Below are 9,448 nucleotides of genomic sequence, written 5' to 3'. Positions count from 1 at the left end.
CAGTTGCACTACCAAGCAAGGGAATGCTCCAGAAACAGCTGTTTGTATGCTTCACTAACTAATCACACTGATTACAATTGATCACAAGTGGAAACCAGTAACCGTGGTCTGCAATGGAAATGGTGGACACTTACACCTGATTGAGTTTAGGAGGGGGATGATCCTTTATTAATCTCAGTATTTCTTGTTTTTTATTTTTAAAAATTCTTTTGAACTGTAGTTGTAATATCTTTCACTTGGATGTTATAGATTGTATTGAATAAGTAAGCTGGAAAAAATATTGGTTTGTGTGTTTTCATTTAAGGCTGTAATGCAAAAAAAATGAGAATATTTTGAAGGGGATGATTCTTTTCTATACCCATTGTATATTAGATTAATTTTTAGGGCCACAAAGATGTGGAAATTGTTACTAGTTTACAGAACAACTATATCTCTATAATAGCTACCTGACAAATTCACTACATTTGAATAAAAGAAGATAAAGTCAATTAATCTGACCATTCAACAACTGAAACGTTCTGATGCTGATGTAATATTTGAAAGATCTTTGCTATGAAACATCCATCAATCCATCTATTTATTGAACCCACATCCAAAAGGGTAATTGTAAAAAGTGCTATAACACTGATCCTCTCTTTAAAAATTTCATTAAACTATAAAAATACTACAATAATAAAATCATACAATACAGAAAACAATCTGACCTGTATATCAGAATAGTATAATTTTAGGTTTGATGTAGTCTGTGATGGCCTGCTGTTTTGTTTTTTTCAGGGATTAGCTCTGGCACCCAAGACCATGTTACTGGATGAAGTAAGTAATAAAAATAGATGAATAGATAATTTTACAGTAGTTGGTTTATAAACACAAATCAAGCAGTGATTTTTTATATTTTGAGCACACAAACTTAACTAACATATTCTCTTTGTGCTACTGTCAAGGAGTCCTGCTTCTCTAGACTGTAATAATGAAAAACATCATACTCATAATTCATTCCCAAGTATGCAACAAGACACACCCATTAGGTTGGAGGGAGCATCGGAAGATAGATGCATGGAGCAGAGTTTCTGGCATATTAAAGACTGTGGCTAGCAGGAGTATGAGTCATTCTCAACCAGGGTGTTCACCTTTAATCTTAATTTGTGCTATCTGTAGGTAAAAGGTTTTATTTTCCCTTAAACTATGAAAACAGCAGAGCTTGGAGATTACTTTACTGGGCATAGTCTTGTTTGCCCAAGGGACTTTGCGACTATTCCAAATGTTAATTATTGACAAACAGACTGAAGTTTTAGGAGTGCACAAAGCAAGAGTGAGTCCTGATTAGAGAGGGAACTTATTCTTACAAGTGACTGAACTGAATAACATCTGGCAGTTAAATGAATACTTGAAAGCCCTTTCAAAGAAGCATGCATTGCAAAATCATAGCTATGTAATACAAGGTATTTTACAGCAAGGATAGATAGATAGGGCGGCACAGTGGCACAGTGGGTAGCACTGCTGCCTCGCAGTTGGGAGACTTGGGGACCTGGGTTCGCTTCCCGGGACCTCCCTGCGTGGAGTTTGCATGTTCTCCCTGTGTCTGCGTGGGTTTCCTCCGGGCGCTCCGGTTTCCTCCCACAGTCCAAAGACATGCAGGTTAGGTGGATTGGTGATTCTAAATTGGCCTTGGTGTGTGGGTGTGTTTGTGTGTGTCCTGTGGTGGGTTGGCACCCTGCCTGGGATTGGTTCCTGCCTTGTGCCCTGTGTTGGCTTGGATTGGCTCCAGCAGACCCCGTGACCCTGTGTTCGGATTCAGTGGGTTTGATAATAGATAGATAGATAGATAGATAGATAGATAGATAGATAGATAGATAGATAGATAGATAGATAGATAGATAGATAGATGCATGCTTATTGTCTGATGCCATTGGGAACGGAACCAATTACCTATGATTATGTGGTTGAAAAAGTAGGTTAGGGAAATGGAGGACATAGGAAAAAATATTAAGCATTGAGTGCATCAAACAATGAATAAAGCTGGGGCTTTTATGGGCCTATCTACTGTATAATAAAACGCTAAGGTCTGTGTGTGTGTGTGTGTGTGTGTGTGTGTGTGTGTGTGTGTGTGTGTGTGTGTCTCCATCCAGACCCTCTGAGCAATCTGATTGGTCAATTTATCTTTGGTGTGATTGGTCAGTTTGGCTTTGGTGTGATTTGTCATTTCGATTTTGGTTATGCAATCGAAGGGGGAAGTGTGTGTGTGTGAGACACAGAAGGAGTAGTAAAGGTGTAGGAGGCACCCTGAGAGTCGCCTACAAGGTGCCTCGAAATGACAGAGTCTGTGAAGCAGGCTTTACAGGAGCAAGCTCGTGAGAGAGGTGCCAGTCAAGAGATTTTCAGACAAACAAGGATACTGAGGAAAGGAGCTGTAGGTACACATAGGTCAAGAGCTAGCAAATATTTTAAAATGTTTTCTTTTAACTGACATGTAATCTGGCTAGTTTCAGATATTAATCCAGCATTTTCACCTTAGCATCACACAACTATAATGTCACATATGGCCACAATCAGCTCATTTTGGATTTTATCACACAGTAATGGTGTGCCTCTGTTTATAATAATTTTTGTTAATATCTTCTTATTTATTAGAAACATAGTATTTCTAAATGTTTTTAGTGTGGATAAAAAGTTGGGATAACAGCTAGTGGCACTGCCTGACAGTACCCAGCTTTTCTTCAGGAATTACTCCAATATCTCATTAACAAGATTTTTTAAACTTTATTTTAACTGCCAACACTGAAGTGGTTCAGGAAGAGTGAGTACCCGGTGATGGACTGGCACACTAACCAGGCTTGGTTCCTTACTTCTGAGATCATTTCCAGACCCAGGTGACTATTTGATAGAAAAGAGCACATTGAGAAAATGAATAACTGAATAGCTTTGTTTAAATAACATAATTTGCAGTGTTTTCAAAAGGTCAGAGTACCGCAAACCACATATGAAATAGGCATGCACGATAAGTCAGAATTACAGCAGGCAGTGCGGCAGCATATTATAACAAATAAAGGCAGAGCAATATTCTCCTCTCAAATATGATGTCTAATGAACATCACGGTCCTTGCTCTTGGTGGCACTGTTGAGTTGTGCTAAAATTGCTTTCTGCTTCTATTAGTGAAAAAAACCTAAAGCCAGGCAAGGTAAAAGGAAATAAAGTAAAGGTATGTGGGAAAAGTTATCTAATAATTGGTTTTCAAATGAATGTGGGAAATATGCTTTCTCTTTTTATAAGTACTTTAAATATTTCAGTGAAAAGGCCCACTGCCCAAAAACACCACCCTCCACTACAATGAAAGCTCCAGCAGCTAATAAAACCAAAAGTGCAGCAAATGGCAAATTGATTACTGCCTGAGAATTTACATGTTTATTTCAATAAACCCCAACTGCTTTTTAGTCAGCAAAGGACTACAAAGGACTGATAGAAACGTTAAGCATTTAAAAATATCTGAAGACAAAGAATGACAGCCCAGACTTGTACAGATAATAGGCAACGCTCTGCATTGTTAAGAGTTGTTTTAATCATGTTATTGTTAAAAAATCATCTGCATGACAAAATAACTGTTGCAGTTATTTGGAACTTTGCCAGGCTATAGTACATATTCAAATTAATGAGGCACAGAATAACAAATAATGTAATTATATTCACTCTGACATCCATATTATCTTTTATTAAAAAAGTGCTTTTTGTCATCTTGTTCCAGCTGTCATTCTTTAAAGGACTAAGAACATATACTAATTAAGACTCCATTGTGGATCTTTTACAGTAGACTACAGGAAACCTTAAATGGAGCTGATTCATGGAGAGTGAGTGCCCAAAAGATTAAAATTAGACAAAACCGGAGTAAGCCATAAATACTGAAAGTGCCTTCGAGTTTTTCCACCACTCCATTTTCTGAACCCTTTAAACATTATACAGTCAAAAGGCAGGAGGCAGTTTTGGATGGGGTGTAGCGCCAGTCCAGCACATGGGTGCCCCTCATTTGCATGCCAGTTTAGAGTAGCCAATTCAATTAAACTGCATGTTTTCTGGATGTAGGAGGAAACCAGAATGTTCAGAGAAGATGTGGAGAATGAGCAGGATCTATAAAGACCGGGTCAGGAATCAGACTTTGTCTCTGGGGCTGTGATGCAGCAGGGATAAAATACTACGCTGCTCCCTCCATTAAAATGTTTTTGATCATTCAATGAGAAAAATTCGAGAACAGCAAGTTTAAAAAGAAAATGCACTTAGAAAAAAAGACTTCAATTTGGGTCATTACTTAGACAATGTTTGAAGGCAAAATGGTTATCAGTGTTTGCTTTTAATTGATTCATTTTGTCAAAAAATGAATACAGTTTCTTCTTAACTGAATTATATTTCTGAATGAGCATGTGATGTTACATTATGCATTTATACACCGTCTTCATCCTAGGCAGGGTCATCATGGGAAACCCAAGCCTATGCATCAGTAATTGGAAAAATACTACAGTGCTACTGTTGGAATGCTAATGCAGTTGCAGAGTTACTTGCCTTTACTCCAAACCCTGTGTTCATTTTTTCATATTCAAAAAGAAACAAGAAGAACCTGCTGAATTGCATCAATGAAATCAAAGAGAACAAGCAAGAAGAAAGAAAACTGAATTTCGGATGTGAGTAGACCATTAAATGTACACACAATCAATTAAGCATTACTTAAAAGGACTCTATGATTCCATTTTTTTTTTCTTAAATTGAAAACTACTATTGCTTTAAAACCAAGTTATTGGGATTATCATTGCTATAACACCCATTTTTCAAATTTGCTTAATTCATTTAGGGATTACAGGGTGACAGAACCTGGAAAGCAGGAAACAGCACTATATGACACACCAGTCAATCACAGGGCTATCATTATTATTATCATTACACCAAATAATGTACTCTGTCACACATGTGCGCATGGGAGGCAGCTAGAAGAACCAAAAGAAGGTAACTCCACGCCAGGCCAGGGGGTGGCGGGGTGCAATAAACCCTTCTCTTCTATCTCTGCAGACCAGACACATGAAATTCTGCCTGATTCCGATGATGTCACTTCTGGGTCTGACCCAAGAACATTACTTCCGGTTCCGGCTCCAAGAACGTCACTTCTGGTTCTAGTCCCAAAAATGTCACTTCTGGTTCCGGCTCCAGATGATGTCACTTTTGCCAACCTGTTTTAAAAGCCAGTTGTCTTCCATTTTTACTCAGTTTCTTTTTTGAACTCAACCAGTACACTTCTGTGTTGCCAAAGCTCCAATATTGCAGCCTTATTCAAGTATACGGGTGGCTGCCCCAAACGTCTTTTGGTGTCAAGGTCTATTTATTTTACATTGGCATAGTTGGCAGGATGATTGCCTCCTTGTCGGACCAGGAGCAGAAGCTAAAGAAGAACTTGACACCCAACCAGGACCTTAAGCCCTTAAAGGATCAGGTGGGAGAGCAGCGTTTCCAAGTTGCCAGTGTAAAAACATAAAATGATGTAATTGAACAAAATGTATGTGTGTAAGTACAGAAAATAGAACAGAATGATCAAACTTGTTTGTGTTTTGCGTACGTGACAAAAAGCATGTATACTTTCTGGAAGTTTTCTTTCAATGATGTGTGTGACAAGAAAATATACCTTTAGGGTAAGGACTTTACAAATTGGAATAATACAAAATGAGTCAGGACGCTATTTTTATTGCTTACGTGGTCAACGATCAGGAGACTAGAAAGGTATAAAAGAGCAAGGATATCTGCGCTCGAGGCAGATGAAGTGCGGTGTCCTAGGACTGTGTTTCTCTGTCATTTTACCCTTGTCTGGTATGTATCAATAAAAGGTTTTTACTAATTTTAATTTTCTTCTCTGTCTTCAGTCACAAAAAGTGTCCACAGTTTTTGGCGCCCGGACGTGGGGCAAGAGACGGCCGGTCGACTCCTCCAGCGAGACCATTTCAGTGATCCGTCTTACCAGCGGACTGCCGTCAACTTGAGCGCTCCGGCAGCAGAGCATGCAGCTCCGGCAAAAGTTAGGACTGCCCTGTCCTGAAACAGTTCTTGCGTGAGGAGCCCCTGGTCTCCTCTTTGCCACATCCACGGTGACTGAACGGATTTCCAGACAGAGCTTGCACACTTCCAGGCTGGGGTAAGCACCGGGGAATTTCCGAACATTTTTTATTTTCTAAATTACGGGAGGGCGAGTTTCCTGTTGACCGTCTAGTCATACTCATATCTCAACGGGTTGCTTAAGGTGATGGAGACTTGACCCAAGCAATTTGACGCATACGAAAGGTCTGACGAAAGGATACTGGCCTCACCCATATCCTAGACTCGGCTGGACGTATTGATGTAGTATTCTGCTGAACCGAATCGGACACGAAGTCACCTGAGCTGGAATCCGGGGATGTGAGCGGACAGGCTAACGGGACGAGTAACGGGGGTGGTATATATATGTATGGAAACATAAACAGAAAAAGAGCACAGATTGCAGGATTGCTGTTAGGACGGAATAAATAAATCTACATACTAATAGCAACAATACCGTGTTCTCCAGGGAACTGGGACAGGACCGATAGTTAGGTGTCTCCCCTTGGGAAAAAAGAAGGGAACAGTAAGGGAACAGTGAGTGGCACACTTAATACCTCGCTGATTCATACGTACAAGGGATTAGGCGAATCAGTATATAGTTGGAAAATTAAATACAGGACCCGGGAGGGCAAGGGGACATAATGGGAACTTATAACAGTAAGCCTGTTAATCGCCGCACAGGGGGATCAAAATCATTAATGCTGGAAGAATTATTTTTGGAGGATCAACAGATGCCCCGTAAAAATGGGTCTCCTAGGAAATTTATAGAAAAGAAGACAGGTTTAGATTTCAAGAAGGCATGTAAGAAATGGAATAGACAGAGTGGTGGGCGTTGGCCGATAGAGGGGACAGGAGATGTAAGTGAAATACAGGAAACTAGGAAGATCCTGTGTAGGAATAAGCAGGGTTGTTATAATAGTGGACCGTATCGAATGGATATGTTCGATAGATGGGAATTAGTAATAAAAGACAGAAATTTAGAAGCAGTACAGAAACAGAATGAATTGTTGCGGGCAAATGAGGGAAAGGCTAAAAAGGAGAAAGAGGAATTACTAATTACATTACAGAAAGTTCAGACAGGCACTGAACCACAGGCAGATGGGAGGAAAAGGAAGAATAATCCAAATAAAGACCCCCTTTATCCTATTATTTTTTCCCCTCCTCAGTACCAACCTCAGGCACCTCCATTATCCCCTCCTCTATCCCCCATTCCGACTGCCCCCCCCTGCACTACAACTAGCAGAAGTTTCCCCTGATGATCCCCCAGGCACAGATCACTATGACCCCTCTACCCATCGTGATGACCCACCCTGTACTAGACAAACCCCCGTCTCCAAATGCACTCGAAGTCAAACCTCCACTCACAAACCAGCTCCAACTTTTTTCTCTTCTGATCCTTCACCTTTACTTACTTGCCCTTTAATAGAAGTTCCCAATCCTCATTATAACCCTGCCCATCCAGCCGGACCCCAAAATCCCACAACAGTTATGATAAATTGGAACTGGGACATCCAAGAACTAAAGGATGTCGTGAATGCACTTCCAGATCCAAAGGAAGTAGGAGGACTAAAATTTGTTGAACAACTTGATCAGTTAGATAGCATGTATAAGCCTAACGCTGCTGAATGGACCCAGGTACTTCGTCGAAAGCTTGGGACCACATGGGCCACTGTTAGCAGGGGTGTCCGCAATGACGTTCCATGGGTATGGAACCCAGCTTTAACTCGAGGACAGGGGATAGGTGGAGAAGGCGAATTTAACCCACAATGGGAGGCGTTGAGACAAAATATTGCAGAAAAATATAAAAAAGGAACGGACTGGTCCCTTATTTCTGCTGCAAAACAAAAGAGAGACGAGACGGTTGATGAATGGGCACATAGGATTCAAGACCTTATGGCTAATCACTCGGGCTTGGAAAATGTTGATGACAGCACCCGAGCTGCAGTTCCACCTTTTGTTTCCGGTTTGCGCCTTGATATACAAAACAAGGTCCGCACTTCCTGTATTGAGTGGGAAAGTGCCACGTTTGATGAAGTCAAACGACATGCTGAACATGCCGAAAAACAAACTAAGCAGAAGGAATCGGACTCTCATGCCAAATTATTGGCAGCACAGATGAACTATTATACCAGGAATACTCCTGACCGAGGCCGAGGATATGGCCTTAGAGGAAGGGGACGAGGACGAGGAAGAGGACGAGGTGGTTTTAGAGCTCCTCCTGTTGACCACAATAAGAATCCTTTTATTCCCTCTCCCTTTAATTCCAATGCTAATTCCTACTCTTGCTACGCCTGTGGTGAAACTGGACATTTTCGTCGGGAGTGCCCTCACAGACAGCAACAGCCCCCACCTCCCCTTATTCCACCTGTTTTTTCTGACACCCCTGACCAACAATACTGGCCATAGGAAAACGCAGGGACCTCCAGCCACTCTTTTCAACTACCTTTGCTCACCCATAATTCAGAGACTGATCCTTTACTGACATTGTTCGTTGATGGCACTGAGACTATTTTCTTAATCGATACTGGTGCCACTCGATCTACCCTCTCGCTGGCAAAGGTCCCTGCCTCGAACGAGACTGTTACTGTGCTTACTGCTTCTGGACAACCTCACCTTCTTCAAGTATCAAAACCTCTTCAAGTCCAGTCACGTCCTGGCGGACATACCTTACTGCATCGTTTTCTTTTGAATCAGCTCTGTCCAGTTAACCTTTTAGGAAGAGATCTCATGACAAAACTTTCTCTTTCTATTTCTATGACTGACAAAGGTTTTTTCTGTTCTACCCCCAAGTTGTTGTGTCAAATTGCCCCTTACCCCAAACCCTCTTTTGCAGCTTGGACTTTAGATATTTCCCCACACACCATTCTCCTCAAAGCCCTACACTCTTTTTCCCCCTGTCTCTTTCCCAATTTACAGGCCCCTGACATTTTACACTGTACTGCCCAATACTTCCCTATAGAAGTAGACACCCCCTGGCTAGAATCTTTCCTTACTTCTGGTACTTGCCCCGAAACCCTTCACATCTCCTGTGTTTTTATTTCATCCACAAAGGCAGCTGCTTCTGTTCATCTTACATGCTCACAGCATATATATTATCTTGGCGGCTCAGTGCCTCATATTTCCTTAGCTAAATCACGCACTGTTAAATGGGGGGAAATAGGACCATGGGTAGAAAAATGCCTTGAAAGAACAGACTGGTTACAAGTTACTCCGGGTATTTTTGATACTCCTGACCGTTTAATAACTAAAGTGGTGTTTCAAACTGATTTTTTAGTACATCGCGCTTTGTGCCGTCCTTCCTCTTTTGCTTGTTCATTGCAAACCACTTTCCCTTCTTGGCTCTCTATG

This window comes from Erpetoichthys calabaricus, chromosome 4 (assembly GCF_900747795.2).
Source record: "Erpetoichthys calabaricus chromosome 4, fErpCal1.3, whole genome shotgun sequence".
Lineage (NCBI taxonomy): Eukaryota > Metazoa > Chordata > Cladistia > Polypteriformes > Polypteridae > Erpetoichthys > Erpetoichthys calabaricus.
This window is presented reverse-complemented; position numbering follows the sequence as displayed.